The sequence below is a fragment of the Lampris incognitus genome, chromosome 2, assembly GCF_029633865.1.
Source record: "Lampris incognitus isolate fLamInc1 chromosome 2, fLamInc1.hap2, whole genome shotgun sequence".
In the NCBI taxonomy this organism is placed as follows: Eukaryota; Metazoa; Chordata; class Actinopteri; order Lampriformes; family Lampridae; genus Lampris; species Lampris incognitus.
This window is the reverse complement of record NC_079212.1, coordinates 7,101,061-7,125,760: the sequence shown is the minus strand read 5'-3', so window position 1 is coordinate 7,125,760 and position 24,700 is coordinate 7,101,061. Positions and strand designations below refer to the sequence as shown.

The following is a 24,700-nucleotide window of genomic DNA, read 5'->3' as shown; positions in this document are numbered from 1 at the left end:
GTGGTGATATACATGTTGGATGTGGTAAGATAGAGGGTTGGATGTGGTGAGGTTTATGTTTGGATGTGGTGATATACATGTTGGATGTGGTGAGGTAGAGGGTTGGATGTGGTGATGTACATGTTGAACGTGGTAAGGTAGAGGGTTGGATGTGTTGAGGTATATGGTTGGATGTGGTAAGGTAGAGGGTTGGATGTGGTGAGGTTTATGTTTGGATGTGGTGATATACATGTTGGATGTGGTAAGGTAGAGGGTTGGATGTGGGAGCCAAGCATGCGAGCCAAGCATGTAAGTCTCTCCCTGCCAGTACATAGCCTCTCCAACTGCAAGCCCTATGTAGTGCCTCCTCGTGGTGACACACGATAACTGGGTACACCTTGGACCCTGGCTGAACTACAAGGGACTCGGAGGGGGTCTGGCTCTTAGACGTGCGGTACGCAGGCCCACCGGTGTGTGGATAATCCTTGATGCCCACGAACCAGCCCCCAGCTATGGGTTAAATAGTGCCACTGCCTAGTGGATACCTCGGGAGAGGAATAGGCTATGGGAGTAAACCTCTACAGAAAATCAACATCCACAGTGCTGTTCTTTTTTGTTTTTCTTGCCCTTTTGTATCTGTTTAAGTCGGAGAGTACTGCTGGCATCATGTGTGGCTGCTGCTTCTCCCTCTCATAGCCCCCCTTCCCATCTACCCCTCTATGTTTGTGCTATGTTTATCTGTTGTCTTGTTTTATCCCCTTTATTGTAAAGTGACTTTGAGTGTTAGAAAGAGCTATATAAGATTTATTATCATTATTATTATTATTTAATAATGAGCATCGCTTCAGAGAGGTTCGGCATCAAGGAACAACAGGCCACCAAGACTACTGCAAATCCCAACTGACGGGAAGTTAAGATCACCAAACTTAGACAAGAGCTGAGGACACTCAAGAGCAAGTACAGGAAGGCAAGTGAGGAAAAATAGTCAGTCTTGTGAGAACTTCACGGCATGGTAAGGGAAAGGCTAATCACCCTTCAGCGCTGAGTGCCACAGGAAGAGGGGCAAGGAAAAGGCTCGCAAGCACAGTGCCTTTATTGCAAATCCATTTGGAATTTGGAAGTGAAGAAGCTGCTGGGACAGAAACACAGTGGTCACCTGAGGAAGATATCAACTGCCACATTAGCAACACCTACAGTGACAGCATGGGGGAGCAAGACCTTGGCCACTGCACAGCCCTTATATCCCCACCCAAACCCAGCACCCTGTTCAACATCAATGAACCCACACTGAACACAGATCAAGGAGCTCATGAAGTCAGCCAGAACATCTTCAGCCCCAGGCCCAAGTGGAGTGCCATACAAGGTTTTGAAAGGTGTCCCAGGCTCTTGTAACTCCTTTGGAAGATCTACAGGGTGATATGGAGGAGGGGAAAGGTGCCACAACAGTGGAGATATGCAGAGGGCATGTGGATTCCTAAGGAGGAAATTGCAAGCAACATTGAGCAATTTAGGATCATCTCACTCCTCAGTGTGGAATGTAAGATCTTCTTCAAGATTGTTGCTAATCACCTCATAGGATTTCTCCTGAAGAACTCCTACATAGACACCTCGGTGTAGAAGGGAGGAGTCCCTGGTGTTCCAGGATGCATAGAGCACACAGATGTGGTAACCCAACTGATCAGCGAGGCCTGAAAAAGCATGGGAGACCTGACAGTGCTGTGGCAGGACCTTGGCTAATTAATGCCTATGGATCAATTCCACACAAGCTTGTATTATTGGCCCTGATCAGGCACCACATCCCGGTGAAAATCCAAAACCTCATCCTAGACTATTACAACAACTTTAGCCTGTGGGTGGTGTCCTCTGGGACCTCAACATCCGCGTGGCATCGGCTAGAAAAGGGTATCATCACTGGCTGCACAATTTCCATGTCCTTGTTTGGTTTGTGCTGGCCATGGATATGCTTGTGAAGTCTGTGGAAGTGAAGTGCAGAGGCCCCCAGTCCAAATCTGGCACCCGACAACCCCCAATCAGAGTGTTCGTGGATGACTTAACAGTAACAGCTACATCAGTGTCGGGATGAAGGTGGCTCCTTCAAAGGGCTTGAACAGCTCATTACATGGGCAAGAATGCGCTTCAAGCCCACAAAACCCAGGTCTCTGGTCCTTAGGAAAGGAAGAGTAACCAACCAGTCCAGCTTCTCTTTGGGAGGCACCCAAATTCCATCTGCGACTGAAAAGCCTCTCAAGAGCCTAGGTAAGCTCTTCACCAGCAATCTGAAGGACACAGTGGCACAGCAGGCAACCAGTGACGACCTCAACACGTGGCTCTCCCCAGCAGACAAGTTAGGGCTCCCTGGAAAATTCAAGGCCTGGATATATCAACATGGAATCCTGCCTCAACTCCTCTGGCCACTGCTAATCTACAAAGTCTCAATCACCATTGTGGAGGGCTTCAAAACGAAGATATGCCAGTTCCTGCCCAGGTAACTGGGCCTGCCGCAGAACTTAAGCAGCATCACCCTTTATGCACATAACACCAAGCTACAGCTTCCTCTCAGCAGTCTGGAAGAGGAGTTCAAGGTCACACAAGCCAGAGAAGTCCTGCTCTACTGAGATTCCACTGACACCATGGTCTCCTCTGTGGGTATATCAAGGGCAGAACAGAAAGGAGGTGGCACACACAGGAGGCAGTTGAGTGGGCTGAGGCAAGGTTGTGACACAAGATCCTGATGAGCAGTGTGGCAACTGTTTGGGCCAGCCTGAGGAACAACTCAAGACCTTGTTACGATAAAGCCCAAAGAAAGGAGATGTGAAAGCTGATCCAGAAGGAGGTACGCGCAGAGGTGGAGGAAGCTTGCTACAGCAGAATGGTGGGTATATGCAAGCAGGGGGCCGGGATTAAGTGGGAGCATACAACTGGCCAAAAGATCACCTGGGCAGAACTCTGGAATGTGGAATCACACCAATTAAAGTTTTTGGTACAGTCAGTGTATGATGTCCTCCCAAGCCCTTCCAACCTGTTCAGCTGGGGCCTCACGGACTCACTTGCTTGCCAACTCTGCCAGAAAAGGGGATCCTTGGAGCACATCCTGAGCTGCTGTTCAAAGGCCCTCTGAGGGGGGTGGTATTGTTGGCACCATGACCAAGTTCTGTGGGCAGTAGCAGACACCATCTGCAATGGGATCAGCTACAGCGAGCAGCAACACCCAACCAAATGCACCATCGCCTTTGTTCGAGCAGGGGAGAAGCCCCAGCTCCAGCCAAAGGCCCAGGGTGGGCTACTTGCAATAGCAAGGTACTGGCAGTCAACCTAGGGAGACGACTGAGGTTCCTGGACACCATCGCAGCTACCACACTAGGCCAGACATGGTCATGATGTTCGTGGAAACCAAGCAAGTAGTTTTGTTAGTGCCAACTGTCCGCTGGGAAGATCGGATGGAGTGAGCACAGGAAAGGAAGTGAGCCATGTACACAGATCTGGTCGCTGAGTGTCGGAGGAATGGGTGGAAGGCCCACTGTGAGCTTGTTGAAGTGGTTTGCAGGGGCTTTGCAGGTCAGTCTCTACACCGGGTCCTGGAGCTCTTGGGGATTTGTGGGCTGCAAAGAAGAGCCATTAGGAAGATCTTGGAAGCTGCAGAAAAGGCTTCCCGTTGGCTCTGGGCGAAGAGGGGTGACGCGTGGCGTAATGCCTTACCTGGACACAAGTCGGGGCTTGATCGCGCTGCTGGCTGGGTCACTGGGGCGAGGTTGTCTGATGTTAAGACCTGAAATACCTGATGACCCCGGGTTCATTACTGATGATGTGTCCAGGTTGCACCACATGGTTTGTCAAAAGAACACGAGGTGGTAAAAAAAGGATGGAACTGAACAACAACTCAGGTCTGAGGTTAAACGCTATGTATGAAAATGGAAGAAAATATATTTACCACCTGTCCTTAAAGCTATGTAACATAACATTGCATATATACATTTAAACATACTCTAAAACAACCCCAGTCTTTCAGGGCCTTGTGGCATTTGCCCCTCTTACCTGGTGGGTATTGTGTATGTGCAAGTAAAGGCTAATAAGGCTGAGCATTGGACTGCTGCTTACAGCATTTGAAGAAGCCTTTATTTATAGACAGTGAACATACCCGGTAATGGGAACATTGAAAAAAGGTAACTGAGCATCGAGCAAGATTTATGTTTAGTTTGGTTGTCAATAGATATACACCGGTGTCCTGTCTAAACAAGTCTCAAGATTTGTTACTCTCTTATGTTTCCAGCTCCTTTTAGAGAGAACATGCTCAGGCTGTTGACTCATTACAGTTCAGAAATTTGCAGGGTTTAGAAATTACCTCATTACATAGATGAGGACAATGACAACGCCGCATTAAATCATGTTATAGTCAGATGCCAAGGTAAGGAGACTGATTAATTTTGCTAATGAAATATCAAAGTGAAATGCTGTTACTCGCTTTATGCGAGTAAGTAATCCATCTGCATAGAAGGATAACCAATACTACGTTGACTGACAGATGCAGTGACAAGTGACGTTACTAATTTTAAACTGCATCCTTTATGGTAATGTCACTTTCGTTTATTGTTGAAAGCATGTTGAACAGGCACATGGTGTTTTCACCTGCTCATTTGGTTAAATGAATGCTGACGGGCCCCATGCTCACCAAACAAGACTCCTAGGAGAAGTACGGACCTTTACACAACAGGTACAGGAAGATATTTGGACTCTATCGGACAGAACATTGTCATATGTAATAAACACCCAACAATGTTAGTTACGAAGAAAAAATATATAGATTGGCGACATCTGGTGGGTCCAGGCCCCACCAGCCCCTAGTGTAGAGAAGCCGTTGAAAAGGACACTGTTAGTCTAATTCTTACTGGCTGCCTTCCCAGTCACTTTCCACCAGCTTGTCTGTGGAAGTTGATTTGGGCTTTACGTATTTTGTCTCTTCTGTATTGAAGAGTTTCTCAGCATTGAGTCTATGTGACAGCACGCATCCGCCTCGTGAAGTCAGCCTAAACCTTGCAAGCTCAGCTCAGTTCGCTACGAGTTGTTAGTCTGGAAAGGATCCACTGAAAATCGGTTGTGCCTGACAGAAATGTGTTGTGCCAACCACTGAACTATGGGGGGCAGTTTAGATGGTGATGACAATGAGCAGTGCCATGTTTTGAAAACGACAATTGTGGCAGAGCTAGGAGAGGTTAGTATTGACGCTGCTGTCGAATTAGCTTCACCACAGACATTACAAAGATGGCATGAATCCTGTACAGACATAATGACTAGCTGCACTACCGGCAGTCTTATCCAGAAAGGGCCGGTGTGGGCGAAGGTTTTTGTTCCAACCAAGCAATTATTCACCTGTGTCTCCTAGTCAAGTTCTCAGCAAAGACTCTACAGGTTGATTAATGGGATCAGGTGTGTAACTGCTTGGTTGGAACAAAAACCTTCACCCGCACCGGCCCTTTCTGGATAAGATTGCCCACCCCTGTGCTAGAGGTAATTGTGTTCATGTGCTCTGGTTCTACATCAGGCGGCACGGTGGCACAGTGGTTAGCACGGTCGCCTCACAGCAAGAAGGTCCTGGGTTCAAGCCCCGGGGTTGTCCAACCTTGGGGGTCGTCCCAGGTCGTCCTCTGTGTGGAGTTTGCATGTTCTCCCCGTGTCTGTGTGGGTTTCCTCCGGGGGCTCCGGTTTCCTCCCACAGTCCAAAGACATGTAGGTCAGGTGAATCGGCCGTACTACATTGTCCCTAGGTTTGAATGTGTGTGTGTGTGCCCTGTGATGGCCTGTCCAGGGTGTCTCCCCGCCTGCCGCCCAGTGACTGCTGGGTTAGGCTCCACCCACGACCCTGAGAGCAGGATAAGCGGTTTGGGTACTGGATGGGTGGATGGGTTCTACGTCATGGGGTCCTTGGTTCTGCCTGATTAAAAGCTGATCCAATCAGCTCCAAAGTAACTTTGGTCACCGCCCGCTGACGCTGTCCGTAACACAAACAAATATCTATTGAGCCTTGCCAGACCACAGTGAGCAAAATGAAGCCCGTGTGCTGGTTTGACGAGGCCGGGCACGCGTCACTCTTCCAGCATTAGAACAACAACGCAATGAAAAATTAAACGCTCACAAGTTTCTCATAAATAGTCAAACATCCCTGGAAGTTTTCTTACGGCCGTGCGACGTTACAAGCTACCAAAACCAGGCGTTTGTGTTACAGTCACATTTTCTACTGCAGTGATGTGTAGAGAAAGATGAAGTGCGCTGAGTAGGTATAAGGTCTACGCCGACAGCACCGCTCCCCACAGTCCCTTGACGAGAGGCGTCTCCGTTTGAGGCATGGCTATGGGGAATACGAACTGTGACATTTCCCCGGGTGGGGTCGGGAGTAGGACGCTCCGCCTTGCTGTCTTTGTGAGCTGGAAGCGGGCCGGGAGCACATCCGTAACCCCCCTCGTGCATCTGATTGCCACCCAAGCCAGAAAGAAGACGGAGGGCCTGCCAGCCCTGTGTTTGGCACAGCGGGACGAACTCCACCAGATAAATCCCCAAAGGAGACCTTCAGATACCTAATAGGGATTATACACACTAAGACGGCAGGCTGTGGGGGGATTTATGAATAATTGAAGGCTTGGACGGAAACAAACAAACGCCCACCGCGGGAAATGGCAAGACAAAAGCCTCCGAGTTGACTCAGGTGGAAAAGTGCATGGAGGAGAAGTTTTCTGTCCGTGTTTATGTGTTTGTTTTTAGACTACTGGATGTGTGTGTGTGTGTGTGTGTGTTTTTGGCGAGTCCGTGCACATCCACACTCATGCTCATGGGCTTGCAGCAATTACTGGCAACTTTACCTCAATGTTTTCTTCGTAGACTCATATCAGATGTGGCAAAATACCTATCTGTGGTATCCCCCGCCAGTAAGGAATACAGTAATGAGCCGGAGAGACGCGCACACCGTGTTTCACTTCATCTTTTATTCTTCTTCTTCTTCTTCTCTTCTCAACATTGCAGCAACGTTGCAACACCTCGTCCATAACGCATAACAGCCCTCAGTGTGTTTCTCTCTGAAACAACACGACACAACATTTCCCGCTTTTTCTGGGAGGAAGTACTTCTTCTGTAAACCAGTAAAATGAGGCGTTTTTGCTTGAAACAATATCCTCTTATAGTAACAAGCGTCAAATAACTTGGTACCAGACAGAAACGACATCCGGGCGCCCGGGTGGCGTGGCGGCCTATTGCGTTGCCTACCAACACGGGGATCGCCGGTTCGAATCCCCGTGTTACCTCCGGCTTGGTCGGGCGTCCCTACAGACCCAATTGGCCGTGTCTGTGGGTGGGAAGCTGGATGTGGGTATGTGTCCCGGTCGCTGCACTACCGCCTCCTCTGGTCGGTCGGGGCGCCTGTTCAGGGGGGAGGGAGAACTGGGGGGAAGAGCGTGATCCTCCCACGCGCTACGTCCCCCTGGTGAAACTCCTCACTGTCAGGTGAGAAGAAGCGGCTGGCGACACCACATGTATGGGAGGAGGCATGTGGTAGTCTGCAGCCCTCCCCGGATCGGCAGAGGGGGTGCAGCAGCAACATGGGCGGCTCGGAAGAGTGGGGTAAGTAAAATGGGGCGAAAAGGGGGGAAAATTTGAAAAAAGAGAAAGAAACTACATGAATCAACAAAATGGATAACTGAATAACCACTATTGGCTGTTATACCAGGTAATAACCATCCAAAGCCTGTATGCAAGGTAATAACCATCCAAAGCCTGTATGCAAGGTAATAACCATCCAAGGCCTGTATGCAAGGTAATAACCATCCAAAGCATGTATGCAAGGTAATAACCATCCAAAGCCTGTATGCAAGGTAATAACCATCCAAAGCCTGTATGCAAGGTAATAACCATCCAAAGCCTGTATGCAAGGTAATAACCATCCAAGGCCTGTATGCAAGGTAATAACCATCCAAAGCCTGTATGCAAGGTAATAACCATCCAAAGCCTGTATGCAAGGTAATAACCATCCAAAGCCTGTATGCAAGGTAATAACCATCCAAAGCCTGTATGCAAGGTAATAACCATCCAAAGCCTGTATGCAAGGTAATAACCATCCAAGGCCTGTATGCAAGGTAATAACCATCCAAGGCCTGTATGCAAGGTAATAACCATCCAAAGCCTGTATGCAAGGTAATAACCATCCAAAGCCTGTATGCAAGGTAATAACCATCCAAAGCCTGTATGCAAGGTAATAACCATCCAAAGCCTGTATGCAAGGTAATAACCATCCAAGGCCTGTATGCAAGGTAATAACCATCCAAGGCCTGTATGCAAGGTAATAACCATCCAAAGCCTGTATGCAAGGTAATAACCATCCAAAGCCTGTATGCAAGGTAATAACCATCCAAAGCCTGTATGCAAGGTAATAACCATCCAAAGCCTGTATGCAAAACAAGCATTAATCACTTGGTGTAAAGTAACAATTACATTCTGTAGTGAAACATGGGCTTACACATTCATCTTTTGTCTTCATGTTGCATGAGGTTCTGTTGTCATTTTCTTTAACTCAGTCCTCAAAACGGTGTGAAATAATTTTTTTTTCACATAAGAGTATTAGTACCTTTTTAGTTTCAGTTGGGACAGTACTCTCAGCCCCTAGGTCCTGTGTCTTCTCTCTTTACCTTACAAAACCTGTCAACCACCGAGGGGGGTTTCTGTTTGGTGCGGTGGTTAGCACCGTCGCCTCACAGCAAGAAGGTTCTGGGTTCGAGCCTTGGGGGGGGGGGGGTCCCCGGGTCGTCCTCTGTGTGGAGTTTGCATGTTCTCCCAGTGTCTGTGTGAGTTTCCTCCGGGTGCTCCGGTTTCCTCCCACAATCCAAAGACATGTAGGTCAGGTGAATCGGCCGTACTAAATTGCCCCTAGGTATGAATGTGTGTGTGTGTGTGTGTGTGTGTGTGTGTGTGTGTGTGTGTGTGTGTGTGTGTGTGTGTGTGTGTGTGTGTGTGTGTCAGCCCTGTGTGATGGCCAATGACTGCTGGGATAGGCTCCAGCATCCCCGCGACCCTGAGAGCAGGGTAAGCGGTTCGGATAATGGATGGATTTAAGGCTCTGCCTTGGGCCTGGTTCATCTGCGTTGTAAAGCACGTTCTTGGGCACAGTGAGCCCATCAAACAGTCTCGTTGTCATTAGTGCTGAGCCTCCTTTGGAAAGCATGCAGGTTTTGATGCATTCCACGTCCAGCCGTCACAGAGCAGGTAAGTAATCGATCCCACTTCCTTAATGACTGTCAGAGGTTCTGTGAATCTGGGTGATCCCTTATGGACATGTTCAGGTCTCTTCTGTTGCTTGTGTCTCACAGTCTCTTCCGCTTGCTTGTGTGATTTAGTTTTGTGTGAGACATTCAGCTTTGTGCATATCTTCCTATTCCTCAGCAACTCAAATGGGTTAGCTGCTGTTGTAGCATGTGGTGTAGCTCTGTAAGAAGTCTGTTACTGCTTGTTTCCATGGTCTGCATTACTTCGGCAGTCTGTACGCAATCTTTCAGCACCCTGTTGAATCTCTCAATGGCTCCGTTTGCTCTCGGGTAGTAGACACTGGAGCACAGGTGCTTTATGTCTCTCTCTCTCTCTCTCTCTCTCAAAAAGTTGGCAAATGCACGAGAGGTAAACACTGAAACTAAAAACCTCTGTAGTGACAGTAGAGACAAATGCCACATCTGGCCACTTACTGAAATAGCCTGTGAGAGTGATGGCATAACAGCAGTCCCATGTGGCAAACCCAAAGGGACCCGTTATGTCAATGGCCACCTTTTCCCATGGTCCATCTGGCAGTTCTAGTGGCATAAGTGGTGCCGGTGCAGTCTTTGCCGTTTTGTCATTGTATTGAGATGACACATATGAAGCTATCATAGTCTGTACATATTTGTGAAAACCAGTATAGCTCACGCAGTCTCTGCTTGGTACACACCATTCCCTGGTGCCCCTCGTGTGCTAAGTCTACCACTCTGGATCGCAATGAAGTGGAAACGAGCAAGCGATCAGGGCCTCTCATGAAAAGTGAGTTATCTGCAGCCAGTTCATCTTGCACATTAAAGTGCGGAGCAAATTCATCTGTCACATTCTTCCTGCTTTTTGGCCAGACTTTCTGTATCTGATGTTGCAGTTGTGTCAGTTAAGGACATATCTCACAGGCGGTGGTGAATTCTGGCAGGGACATGGCATGCAAGGGATCCATAGACAGTAGCCACCATGTCCGCTTCCTGTTCAGCATCTCCTGTGGTAGGCATTGGAAGCCTGGACAGGTGTCACATTTTGTTTCCCAGGGCAGCAATTAACATCATACGTAAAGCAAAGTAGTCATACTGGCCATCTTGTGATTCGCAATCCTGCAAGACTAGTACCCCTGGATGTGAGCAGGGTTGTAAGTGCTTGGTGGTCTGTACATAGCATAAAGTGATGTCCCCACAGATGGGTTCTCCACCTTTCTACTGCCCAAATGCAATGCAAGTGTTTCACGTTTAACAGTAGAATATTTTATTTCAGCAGGAGAAAGAGTCCAGGATGCAAAAGCTATGACCCTCTGTGTTGTCTGGGTGAATTTGGGTAAGTACACCCCCTAGCCCATAGTCAGAGGTATCAGTAGTCACATAAGTAGGCAACTCAGGGTTGTATAGTGCTCGAGCAGGGCTATCAGTCGCATAATCTCAGTAAAACTGGACTCAGTCTCGGCAGTCCATTTGAACTTCAGTTCTGTAGATTCCCTGGTTGTTGCACGTAGCAGTTCTACAACATTAGAGAAGTCAGGAACGAACTTACTGTACCATGATGCAAGGCCCAGGAAGGATTGCAGGGAGGATATGTCATGTGGAGCAGGTGCATTGGCCTCTGTGCTCACCCCATGTAGGTCAGGGTGAAGTCCATATGGTGTCACCCAGGAAACGTAGAGAGGTCTGGTTGAACTTACCCTTGTGCATGTTCAGTTTGAGTCCCACGTCATTCAGAGCATGCAGCGCCCTCTGTAGGTTGGCATCATAATCCTGCTGGGTGACACCATAGCATATCACATCATCAAGTTAGGCCTGTACTCTTGGTAGGCCTGCCAGTATGGTCTTCATCATTTTTTGAAAGGCTGATGGAGTCAAAGCGAGGCCAAATGGAACTTGGCAGAAACGGAAAAGACCATCATGAGTGATAAATGCTGTTAAGTCACAGTTACCTAGCCTCTGCCTATCAGCAGATAGGCAGAGGCTAGGTCGATAGTAGAAAAGACTATAGTTCCTCACAGTTCAGTGAACAGCTCTTCTATGTGCGGTAAGGGATGACAATCACTGACGACTGACTTGTTTAGTTCCCTGAGGTCAACACACATGCCAGGCTTTCCTCCCTCCTTTCTCTGGGTTACAGCTATAGGGAAGACCCATGGAGATCCATCGATACGTTCTATGATGCCCTTTTCCTGTAGATCTAGCATCAGAGAGAATGTCAGCATTCTGTAGACCAGCCTCAACCTGCAAAGCCAGTGTGGTAGCTTTAACCAGGGTCAGCTCACATTCTAACAAGAGTCTGTCTCATATGCATGTATTGGCAGCACGCTCTATCAGTAGATCGTGAAGTATTTGCTCCTCCATGTCACCGGACTCACACGCCGCAGCTAGCTCACGTAGTGAGGCCAGAAATCGATTAATCGCCTCGTCAGGTCTCTGTGCTCTCTGGTGAAAGTTTCGACGTTCTGCAATCACAGTAACTTTGGGAACAAAGTGCTTTTTCAGTCCTTCCATGGCAGACGTGTAGGGCAGTACCTTTATCTGGTGAAGTGTAAAACGGTCTCTGTCCCGCTGTGCCAAGTGCATGGAGAAGAACTGTGCACTTTCTTTCCTCGGGCCATCTGTCCCCAGTAGCAGCGATAGCTAGCATGTAGTTCTCAACCATTTTTGATGAAGTAGTGAAAGAAATAGTTGGTTCGCCTGGGCAAGGCATGAATGGTGCAGGTAAAGACACAGAAAAGGCCATCTTCATCGCCAAAATATGGTATCCTACACTTGCAAAATAAATAAAAGCAACTAGCCAGAGATGTTTCTTATTCTCCTCTCAACGTTGCAGCATCTCATACATAACACTACTGTGTCCTATAGCGCCCTCAGTCTGTTTCTCACCGCAACAGCATGACACAGCACTATACCAAATACTAATTTTACCTTTAAGTAAACATGATGTCAGCACCCATCTCTGTGGGACTTTGGCATTTAAGCAACAACCTACACTGTTCCTAGAAGATGAGAAATAATTATTGATTTTCTTTTCTCAATTAAGAAAATTAATACTTATCATCAATTATAGTCATGCATAAGTTTGTTTGAGAATTCATTCCACAAGACATTACTTTTCACAGTACTCAAATGAAGACTCCTCCCTGACCAAGGTCCTTCTCCCCCAACTGCTCAGTTTGGCTGGGCGGCCAGCTCTAGGAAGAGTTCTGGTGGATCCAAACTTCTTCCATTTACGAATGATGGAGACCACTGTGCTCTTCGGGACCTTCAAAGCTGTAGAAATTTTTTTGTACCCTTCCCCAGATCTGTGCCTCGATACAATCCTGTCTCGGAGGTCCACAGACAATTCCTTTGACTTCATGGCTTGGTTTCTGCTCTGACATGCACTGTCAACAGTGGGACCTTATATAGACAGGTGTGTGCCTTTCCAAATCATGTCCAATCAATTGAATTTACTACGGGTGAACTCTAATCAAGATGTAGAAACATCTCAAGGATGATCGATGGAAACAGGATGAACCTGAGCTCAATTTTGAGTGTCATAGCAAAGGGTGTGAATATTTATGTACATGCAATATTTCAGTTTTTTATTTTTAATAAATTTGCAAAAATTTCTACAAAACCATTTTCACTTTGTCATTATGGGGTATTGTGTGTAGATTGATGAGGAAAAAAAAGGAATTTAATCCATTTTGGGATAAGGCTGTAACATAACAAAATGTGGGGAAAGTGAAGGGGTGTGGATACTTTCCGGATGCACTGTATCTGTCAATCAACGTTTAATCCAGATGAACTGATTCAACTTTCTTTGACACTTTCTATATGAGCTCATTTATTTCCATACTCACCAAGAGGGCTCCTAGATGTCCTCATCTGTGTGTCTGTAAACAATGACTTCACACAAACTATTCAGTATGTTAAATCTTGTCTGTCCTCTGTGTAATTGGCGCACATCCCCACTGAAATCTGCAGTACACCAGTATCTGATCTTACACTTTACAGAGGAGACTGATAGCTGCTGCTGTGACAGATGCCTAAACGCTGGAGGAGAGGGACATATTGGAGGTTTCCAGAGACGCCAACATGTGCTGTTGAATATGTCTGTTTTCCAGTCATTCGTCCAGGAATGAAATGCCAGCTCCAGTGTGTGACGACAATGGGGATAAAGTTAATGCATGTTGATTCCATAAAGCTAATATGAAATACAGGAAGTTCGGTCTAAAGCAGCTTTGCCATCGCCCTGTGACCCTGTAGAATGTGTTCATTATGACTGAAACTAACCAAAGACCGGAGATTGACAGGTGGGTTGGTGCAGCATCCGCAGTAATGAGGACGTTGTACCGGACCGTTGTGGTGAAGAGGGAGCTGAGCCGGAAGGCAAAGCTCTCAAATTTACCAGTCAGTCTTCGTTCCAGCCCTCACATATGGTCATGAGCTTTGGGTAGTGACCAAAAGGGTGAGATCGCAGCTACAAGCGGCTGAAATGAGTTTCCTCCGTAGGGTGTCTGGGCTCAGCCTTAGAGATAGGGCGAGGAGCTCGGACATCTGGAGGGAGCTCGGAGTAGAGCCGCTACTCCTTCACGTCGGAAGGAGCCAGTTTAGGTGGTTGGGGCATCTGATTAGGCCTGCTGGGCGCCTTCCTTTGGAGGTTTCCCGGGCACGTCCAACTGGGAGGAGACCCCGGGGTAGACCCAGAACTCGCTGGAGAGACTACATGTCCAATCTGGCCTGGGAACACCTTGGGATCCCCCAGGAGGAGCTGGAGGGCGTTGCTGGGGAGAGGGACGTCTGGAGTGCCCTACTTAGCTTGCTGCCACCGCGACCCGACCCCGGAGGAGCGGCTGATGATGAATGAAGGAGTGAACAAAGACTTTGCAAAAATGGAATGTGTACCACCTCCCGGCGATATCCAGGCTGCTTTGTTAAGAGTGAATGAGAAACTTTCCGAGTGGACACGTCGCCTGAAAAAAACAAAACCTCAGCGACTTCAGCGTCTAGACATTAGAAAACACAGGCTGAAGTCTCGGTTGCACTCTGGATTAATGCATAGCCAGTTTGTGTCTCTTCGGGGGGGCACGTAGGACAGATGTGAATGAGGATTTTAATGTCATTCTTCATGTCACCAGAGAAATACAGAGGAGCAGCTGACCGGGACAGCTGAGTTCAACCCACCTTGTTATTCCGTGACATTTGAAGAGCAGAAATCAGTCAAAGACCATCGGTGGGAAAGGCCAGCCAGTGCCCACGCCCTGTGTGTGAGCGTGTGCGTGTGTGTGTGTGTGTGTGTGTGTGTGTGTGTGTGTGTAAGTATAATATGTAAAGGATAATGTACAGCGAGCCAGTCATTATTGCGAAATAAAGCCCGACAGGCTGCTGCAGGATCTTGAATCACCTTGCAGGGTTTTATTTTGCCATGACGACTGACCCGCTGTCCATCACCCCACTTATTACACGGCTACGTGCTAAAGGAATCAATCATTTGACCAAAAAAAATTGATTTAAAAATGATTTCATTGCTCCCGCTAAAAAAAGAAAGAAGAAGAAGAAGCCTATTAGATCTGTTAGTCCGTTAGAACTGCGTCCATAGCAACGGTCTGCCGTTCAGAAATAACAGACCCCAGAATGCCGTAATTGACCAATCAGAACCGAGTATTCAACAAAGCCTTGTAATAATCGAACATAATATAGTCTAATAATCACCTTCCATTTGATGGCTGTGATTTACAGATTGCAGTTCTCCTGCTGCTGTGTGTGTGTGTGTGTGTGTGTGTGGTTTGTGCAGGAGTTGAAGTTTCTCGTGTTGAACGTACGAGCATAGGCGAAGCCCAAATGTGTCACATTCGTTGTGTATACGCAATACAGCCGGGCCTTATTGGTATTCTGCTGGACTCGATATCGATGGCAGAGGGTCCCAGTTGGTTCAATTAGGGGTGCATATTGCTTCCAGAGCACTGAATTATGTGGGCACATGGACACTGACTCTTCCTGGGCTTGGCTGTGAATAAACATATGCTAACGTATAGATCACTCGCCCCCCCCCCCCACTGTCGGATTCAGCTGCTGCGACTGTGGCGCGCCCAGCAGCTTTGACTGGCACCGTCCGGTAAACCTCTCTACATGCTATGCTGGTCTGACAGGTTTATCGATAAGAATGACCTTGACGGCGCTGTGATGAACGAAATGACGGCACCTGCTGTCTAGGACGGACTCAGCCGTTTCCAGGAAGCCCTGGATTGCGGATTTAGAGACGAAAGGCCTCCCGTACGTGGCGATGCGTGAGTGGCGGTAGGTGGAGGATTGTTTTTCGGCTGTGCCTGGTTCACTGTTATTCCCCGTGGAGACCCAAGAGACTATGAGCTCAATCTCAGCACTAGCTGACAGAGGGCTGCTCGGAAAGCTTTCACAATGGACTCTTTTTATTTTGAATAGAACAGCCCTGACAATAACCAGGCTCTATAGATACTCGGAGACAAGAACCTAAATAGAGCGTGTCAAGGGACAAGGCGTACTGTGCCTCATAATCTGCAGGTTATACTGGAAACTGCTCCTTTCATCGTACATTTTCCCTTTTCTATTGTGCGACTCGTGTGTTTCAATGCTTAACGTGGGCTTATTTCCCGCTGTACTGTTGTGCCTTTTTTATTCCTTTTAACTGGGGCTCATACAGGCTGGTTGCCATGTACGATTGGGGTGGGCCATTTGACCGCCCCCCAAAAAACCATTTATTTTATTTTATTTTATTTTTTTTTCTGATTTTTCCCCTTTTTTTCTCCCAATTTAGTGGCCAATTGATCCCTATTTTAATTCAAACACCCACCCTCGTATTGCATGCGTTCGCCAACTGCATCTCTCCGGCCGGCAGTCTCGAAGGAAAGCGCCTCCCCACTTTCGTGACAAGGCGAATCCAAGCCGAACCACTGTTTTTCCGACACACACAGAGACGCATTCACATGACGAACACAAGCCGACTCCGCCCCCCTCCCGAAGACAGCGTTGCCAATGATTGCTGCTTCATCGAGTCCGGCCATAGTCGGATCTGACGAGACCGGGGCGCGAACCCCAGTCCCCAGTGGGCAACTGCATCGACACCAAGCCGACGCTTAGACCGCTACGCCACCGCGGACCCTCCAAAAAACCATTTAAACTGGTTTGGGAACGTTTGTGGAATGGAAAGGACACTTGCAAAGGACATCCTGCAAGGCCTGGTAGAAGGGACTAGGAAGAGAGGGTGACCGAGAAAAACCTGGGCCAACAACACGGGAGAATCCAGAATAGAATACAGAATACACTTTATTTGTCATTTGTACATACATACAATGAAATTCACTCTGTGCGTTTAACCCATCCTAGCTGTGTAGCTAGGAGCAGTGGGCAGCCGCAGTGGGCAGCCGCCGTGCAACGCCCGGGGAATGGTTTACCCTTTCTGGGTACTGACAGCTGGGTAGGCCGTGCCCGGGGATTTGAAATCAGAGTTCCCCTCTCCTATCCCAATGTGTTGGCTGGACTGGGCACCATGGGAAGTACCATACAGGCATGCAGGAGGACCAGTTCTATCAATAGGGACATCATCTTTAGCCAAAGGGCCCTTGCTGAGTATACAAAGGGCCCTTGCTAAGGCTGTAGAGGGGTAGCACCTCACCTTGCTGAGGTAAGGTGCTACCCCTCTACAGCCTGCGGTTGCAGTTTAGCGTCTTACCCAGGACGGAATGGCTACAGATGAGCATAGTGGAGGCGGTGGATAGGGAATGGCGGAAGAGACTTGTTGAGGCATCAGCTGCGCTCCTACGACCCCCGTCGGTTATGCAACTGTTGATGATGAAAAAAAACCAAGGGTCCAGAAAGGCCCTTAAAGTATGTGCAGATGAAACCGATCAGTAGGAACAAAATCAGCTCCCCGTCACCTCCATGTTGTCTCTGTCAGGTGAAAAACACATCTCTTCAGATTTTCTTTTTCATCCATTAAAATAAATAATACAATTTGTTCTGTATATAGTTATACAGTTCAACAGACCAAGTACTTCCATTTCACACACAAATCACAAGACAAGGAAACAACGGATTAAATCACCCCAAGGCAGTGTATGACTCTCAACTATGGCAATATTTGTGTTCATGGAAAACGATATTGTAGTTTTTGGATATGTGTTTTTGTGTTTGTGTTGCACTGCTGTGGGCTGGGGGAAACGATATTTCGTTTCATTTCATGTACAGAAGGACATGAAATGAAACGACAAAGTGTTCCTGATTCCGAGCAGACAGCACACCCATTATTACTGATACATAATAATGTGACTGACTAGGAACAGGCTTACAACAATGCCATCCTAAGGTAATCACACAGCACAGCTGAATGCAGGTTTCAAAATAAGGCTCCCTAAGTGGGCTAGGCAACTTCACACAGAATGAACTTGACAAACTGACTCCAACACACTATAGCAACATCACGCCACAGTGATGCAATACACGTGTTGTGCAAACAGCATATCAAATAAACCCATCCACAAAATATACAGCAACACACAATCACAACAGATAACACTGCTCAAAGCACAGACAACATAATCTACCTTTAGAAGTTCTTCTGCTCTGTAATCGATCCCCATAAGGCAGGTGTAGCAGCTCTAATATGGTTGCTCACAGACTGAATAACACCAGTCACACCAGGAATCAGGATTTGCACATTTATACTAAAGAAAGTAGCATGGGGCACAGTCAGTTCACAGTGGCAGGCTGTCTCTTATTCCCTATTATAACAAAATACAACCAAAAATAAAACATGTGCACACTAAAAGAATGTTTGCCCTTACAGTGGTTACACGTATTTGAAATCAGTACTTAAAGGGAAAAGCGTAGATAATAAGTAAAACTATGTTAGACTACTCATTCAATGCATTCCTTCCATAAAAGTACACAAGAATATAACAAATCACAATTTAACATCATAACGCGCCTATAAGAAGTAGCATGGGGCAAATTCAATTCACACAAAGTTGCAGTATTTCATTGCTATGGCGATAGCTAGCCTAGCTAACCTCCTCAGCTACCGCGAGTTTGGACTTTGGTTTTTAAAGCCAGATGAATGATGAGTCGGATGAATTAGTTTTACTTAAAATAACTACAATTTCACTTAATAAAAACTGGAAATTGTGTATTTTAAATGAAATGTCACTGTTGCTTGAGCATGGCTACTGCTTCCCAATGCTAGCAAGCCAGTTAAGTCTGTATAAAACGGTAGCTAACGTTAGCTAGTGTCTGCGACACTGTAGCTATTTATCCATAGAGATAACATTATATTTAAAATGTTAATTCTGTGCATATATCCCTATTAAGTAATCGGGTTTGCCACGCTCCGCCAGGAGTGAGGGGCGGGAAATGAACTACAATGTATCAGATTCATCGCCAGTGCATGGACACTGTATAACCAAACATTTGTCCTGCTGAAGTTACATGCCTAATGTGGTCTTTCGAAGTAAAACAGTCCTACATTGATTACCATCTGTTATCTGCACATACTGCCATACCTTGCATGGTTCAGCCAGAGAGTCAGACTTATGTCTTTTTTTTTATCCCTTCAAAAGATCTACGCAAAGGTAAAATGTGAAAATAGCCTTTGTGGGCTTCTTCTGAATCTGCCGCCATGTCTCTCAAGAGGTTAGCTAGGCTAGATAGCGCCATAGCAACGAAATAGGCCCGGCGAGATTTTGCATCACTTCCGTCCGTGGCTGTATTCCATCTAGCCACAACCCAGGCTGTCTGTCATTCCCCTGCAGTGAGTCAGGAAACATACAATGCTGCATTTGGGTTAGCACTCTTCTATTGTGCTGCAATCGGTATGTGATGCCGTTATGGTTGTTCTTGAATTGATTGGTTGAGTCTGCTGTAAGGGGCTTTTGAAATGGAGAGTAACACGAATGTTGCGTTGACGCTGATACTGAGTTATGGTGTGATCCTTCAAACATAATATTGCCGATGAAGATGGCTGATATTTCTCTTGCACCACCTGCCCTCTTTCTGGCATTGCCTGGCAAGCCTCCAATACCCTGGACTTGCTGGTTACAGTCCTTCGAAACCTACCTCATAGCCTCCAGGCTGAGTGAAGTGAGCGTAGATCGGAAGAAGGCTGTGTACAGCACTGCTTGGGCGCTGAGGGTCAGTGTGTGCTCGGGACGCTAGGAACCATCACTGACTATGACACAGCTGTGGGGCTTATGGTTAAAGACAGCACGTTCGAAAGTTTTGGATAGAAGGGGAAGAGGGGAACCGGTCTGTAGTTTTTGACATCAGAGGGGTTAAGTGATGGTTTCTTGAGAAGGGGGGTTGACTCTAGCAGTCTTGAGGGCAGATGGAAAGCATCCTGCCTGGAAGGAGGTGTTGATAAGGTGGGTTAGAAAAGGAAGGAGTGCAGGTGCTATAGACTGAAGAAGAGGGTAGGGGACTGGGTCAAGGGAGCATGTGGTGGGGCGACCGGATGTGATGAGGTTGAGGACCTCGTCGGGGGAGAGGGGAGGGAGGTGGGATAGGGTGGGACTTGAAGAGGTGAGGGAGGGTGCAGAGGGTGGGTTAGTGCAAGGAGCGTTAACCAGGTGGTGAGAAAAGGAGGATCTGATGTCGTTTACCTTCTTGTCAAAGAAGTTAGCGAAGTCACAAAGGGAGAAGGGAGGAAGGAGGAGGAGGAGGTGGGGGTGGGGGTTGAAGAAGTGTAGAGAAGGTTTCAAAGAGTTTCTTAGGATTAGAGGCAGAGGATTGGATTTTAGAGCGATAGAGGGCGGCTTTAGTAGCAGAAATGGAGGAGGAGAAAGTGGAAAGAAGAGATTGGAAGCTGAGAAGGTTCTCTGGGAGTTTTCCTTTTCTCCATTTGCACTCTGCCACTCTTAGGCTCCGTCTGTCAGTACGTGCTGAGTCAGACAGCCAAGGGGCAGGTGGAGTTGAGCGTGCAGGCCTGGATATGAGGGGACAGAGATTGTCCAGAGAAGAGGAGAGGGTAGAGAGAAGATCAGTAGCAGTGTCAGGGGGTAGGAGAGAGAAAGATTCAGGTGTAGGGAGGATAGAGGTAACAGAGGAAGAAAGATCAGTGGCGGAGAGAGAGCGGAGGTGTCTACGGGTGGAAACAATGTGGGTAGGGGAAGGGGCTGAGGGGGGAGAAGAGAGGGAGAGAGAGTAGGACATGAAATAGTGGTCAGAGAGCTGGAGGGGAGTAACAGAGAGATTGGAAATAGGACAGTGTCTAGTAAAGACAAGGTCCAGCTGGTTGCCGGCCTTGTGGCTAGGAGGAGAGGGTGAGAGGTGAAGGTCAAAGGAGGAGAGGAAAGAGAGAAGAGGAGCTAGCTTGTCAGTGTGGCTGTTGAGATCACAGAGAAGGATAAGTGCAGAGTCATCAACAGGGAAGTGTGAGACAAGTGTGTCAAGCTCCTCCAGAAACTCACCAAGGGGGCCTGGTGGGCGGTACACAACCACAATGGTGAGTTTGACTGGATAGGAGACAGTAACAGCATGAAATTCAAAAGAGGGCGGAGAAAATTGTGGAATGGAAACAAGAGAGTATTTTCCATTTCGGGGAGATTAGCAGGCCAGGATCACACCTCGCCTACCACTTCACCACCACCTCGGATGTCATGCAACTGAGGCAACATCATGTCATGGAACTGGGGCAACGTCATGTCATGGAACTGGGGCAATGACAGCATTCTCGGCCCCACCCACAACAGCCCTGAGGTAACTGTGGATGTCGGTCTCACGCCTCAAGGGCCCAGAACTGTCCAGCGCGTGGCCAGACATGCCGTAGCTGCAGTAAGCAAAATCACTTTGCTGACGTCTGTCACTCCACGCCAGCTGGGTCAGAGAGCCACGCCTCCCAGTCTGCACCCACCATTATTCACAATGTGACCCCTGGGCCAGTGCCATTCATGGAACTGGGGCAATGAGAGCATTCCCGGCCCCACCCATAACAGCCCTGTGGTAACTGGATGTCGGTCTCACGCCTCAAGGGCCCAGAACTGTCCAGCGCGTGGCCAGACATGTCGTAGCTGCAGTAAGCAAAATCACTTTGCTAACGTTTGTCGCTCCGCCCCAGCTGGGTCAGAGAGCCACGCCTCCCAGTCTGCACCCACCATTATTCACAATGTGACCCTTGGGCCAGTGCCATTCAAATTATTCACAGTCAACCTCAATGATGTGTGCATTCCTCCGCTGTTGGACACCGGCGCCAGCGTGTCTCTTCTGAATGTTGATACTTGCAGACAATTTTTCAGTTCACTACCGCTGTCCGCACCCTCAGCTGCCCTCTGCGGCTATGGTGACTCCAGAATTGATCTGGTTGGCTCTCCCCGAGTGGCTGTCTGCTATGGAACCAAGCTTGTGCACAGTGTTGTCTTTCATGTTGCCCGCCGTGGGGCCAACCTGATGGGCCTGGACCTGTTCTCTGCTCTGGGGTTCTCCCTCTTGGACACAGGGGGGTCAGTAATCCTGACTGTGGTCACGCCATGGCAGCAAAAATGGCCATCACTGTTTGAGGGTCTGGGCTGCCTCTCTGCCTTCACCCATCAACCTCTTCTTGATCCTTCTGTGAAACCCATCATCCAGCCACTGCGCCGCATCCCGCTGGCTCTCCATGATGGGGTCTTGGCCGAGCTGCAACAGCTGCTGGAAGCTGGCATCATTGCACCAGTGGACGCTTCACCCTGGATCTCAAACCTTGTGGTGGCTAAGAAGAAGTCGGGGGGCCTGCGTGTCTGTGTCGATCTATGTGCAGTGAATAAGGTGGTGATCCCTGACAAGTATCCATTACCCACCTCAGAAGAGCTCACAGCTCAGTTCTATGGCTCTACGGTGTTCTCCAAGCTCGACCTCAGACAAGGATACTTACAGGTGCCTCTTCACCCTGGCAGCAGAAACCTCACAGCCTTTGTGACACATGCAGGAGTGTTTCACTACACCCGGATGCCGTTTGACCAGACCGAGCAGCGGTACTCTGTGGGTGAGCATCTGGAACAGGCCACAGACCCCTGAAACTACACCACTGGTCTGACCACCTCCACAAGTACAACTTTAGCCTGCAGTTCACCCCAGGCCCTGGTCAAGGACTGCTCTGCCTGCCTCGTGAGTGGCAAGACTGGCCACCAGGCTCCCCCACCCCTGCAACCTCTTGCCTGGCCCTCTCAGCCCTGGAAACACCTGCAGCTGGACATCTGCGGAGAGATCCATGGGATTCCCCACCACCAATGCTTCTTGGTGGTTGCCTACGATCTACGATCAAAATCGCCTGAGCTCACTACTACTGGCTCTGTAACCTCTGAGGTCATCATCGACTTGCTGGACTCACTCTTCTCTCGCTTGGGCCTCCCAAAGACCATCACCACCGACAACGGTCCTCAACTTGTCTCTGCAGAGTTCACTGCTTACCTTGAAAGCAAGGGCATCCGTCACGTACGCACTGTGTATTATCACCCCCAGGCCAACGGCGGCGTTGAGCGCTTTCACCAGTCACTGAAAAATGGCCTCAGAGCACACCTGGCCCAAGGGTGCTCCTTCACGCATGCCATACGTCACACTCTGCTGCACTACAAGGCCACACAGCACTTGACCACATTGCGTTGATGCTGATACTGAGTCATGGTGTGATTCTTCAAACATAATACGCTGTGCTACCCGGGCGCCCGTTACAAGAGCTGCTCAACTTTTCCCGCGAATTCTCAGTCACGTCACTCGTGGGTCTCTTGTGTGTCACTAATTGAAGTCCCCCTTGCTAAAACAGGTAAATGTACATTCGTTCGTTCACCATAAGGTTGGTTGTATACAGACTTATAACAGAAAATATTACACACAGGTTTTGAGAATGTTCACCAAGAGAAAAAAATGAAATAAAATAAAGATAACATGAACATATTGACTCAGCTACACAGGGTCTTCACAAATGATGGGACCTGCCACTGCAGATCAGCTTGATGTAACGTTACTTTCCACTGTTTGGAGGTCATCCCCGTCTTTGTCCGTTTCTTCTCCCGTGTTTTTCGTCGTTTTCCCTGTCTTGTTGTACCCCTAGCAGAGACAGTGTGTTGCTGCTGGAGCTAGAGACTTCTTGGCTAACGCTTTCGTTGCTGGCTAGCTGAGGCTGTGCGTTGCTGCGACCGATGGTAGACACTTCCAGGCTGTCGTTACTACTTGCTAGCTCGACATCCTCCATCGGAATGCCCTCTTTTCCACTTTGTTTAGCTTTTTTGAAGAACCCCCCCCCCACTTATTAGCAGGAAATTTTTTATTGTGGCCTCTTCTTTCACCTCCTTTTCCTTTCTTTTCTTTCAGCAGCCCCGCTGGGCTTTTGGTTAACGCCGTCCATTTTCTGCTGCTTTGGCAAGTTTTCCCACACACTTCTCACTGATACAACCTAACTGGCAGCCGGTCAGGTAAAAAATCAATTCCACTGTTTTTAACCTTGACTTGGCTTAAGAAAAACTGATCTTGAATCTGTGCAATGTAAGCCACCTGCTCTCTGTGCCCACCCACCTTGACCGTTAGCCAATCCAGTCACCACTTGCCCAGCCATCTCACCAATACAATAATCAGTCATGAGGTTTAATTTTTTTAGGAAACAACTTTTATTATCACTCTGACTGGATAATTATCCAGAGAAGGGGTCAAGCTTTGTGTCATATATCTGTGGAGCCCAACATAAAAAGAAAAACAACAAAAAACCGCTTACATTTTTTTTTCTCCCATCGCGGAGTTAGGGGCCCCTGGGCACATGACCAGGCTGCCCATATGGTAGATCCGGCGTAGCACCTGAGGACCTGATTGAAACCCACCGTTATCAGGTAAATAGTGTACTTGTAGACATCGTAGGTCCAAAGGCCGGCCTGGGTATTCTGTGTTGGGAATAAACATGCTTTACAGCCTTGCGTTACTTCATTAAAGTATCCTGATTTATGAGCACACGCTAATTAATAGACCGAGAGCAGTTTCGGTGCTTTATTCTGAGGAGAGATATTTTTGTCAATGAATTGAGAGGAGATTCTTACGTCATGCTTTTCTTCTTCTTCTTCTTCTTTTTTGCTCATCAATGGATAACCCAGTTTCTGCTGTACACGCCTCGCTTGGAGTCGCCATCTGATCGGTCTCTCACTGCGCTTTCAGTCCTCTGACAAAAACCAGCCAGCCTGACTCCTACAACGGCAGGGGGAGAGAGAGAGAGAGAGAGAGAGAGAGAGAGAGAGAGGGAGAGAGAGAGGGAGGGAGAGAGAGAGAGAGAGAGAGCGCGATTGAGAGTGAGAGAGAGGGGGGGGGGGGAGGGAGGGAGAGGGAGGGGAAGAGCGAGAGAGAGAGAGAGAGAGAGAGGGAGGGAGGGAGAGAGAGGGAGAGAGAGAGAGGGGGGGGGAGAGAGAGAGAGAGAGAGAGAGAGAGAGAGAGAGAGAGAGAGAGAGAGAGAGAGAGAGAGAGAGAGAGAGAGAGAGAGAGAGGAGAGAGGGAGGGAGCGAGAAGGA

At 48.2% G+C, this 24,700-nt stretch overlaps 1 pseudogene; it reads left to right on the top strand.

The window, feature by feature from the left end:
- Positions 1-811: 811 nt before the first annotated feature.
- LOC130108157 (uncharacterized) lies at positions 812-23,328 on the top strand (annotated as a pseudogene).
- Positions 23,329-24,700: the final 1,372 nt, after the last annotated feature.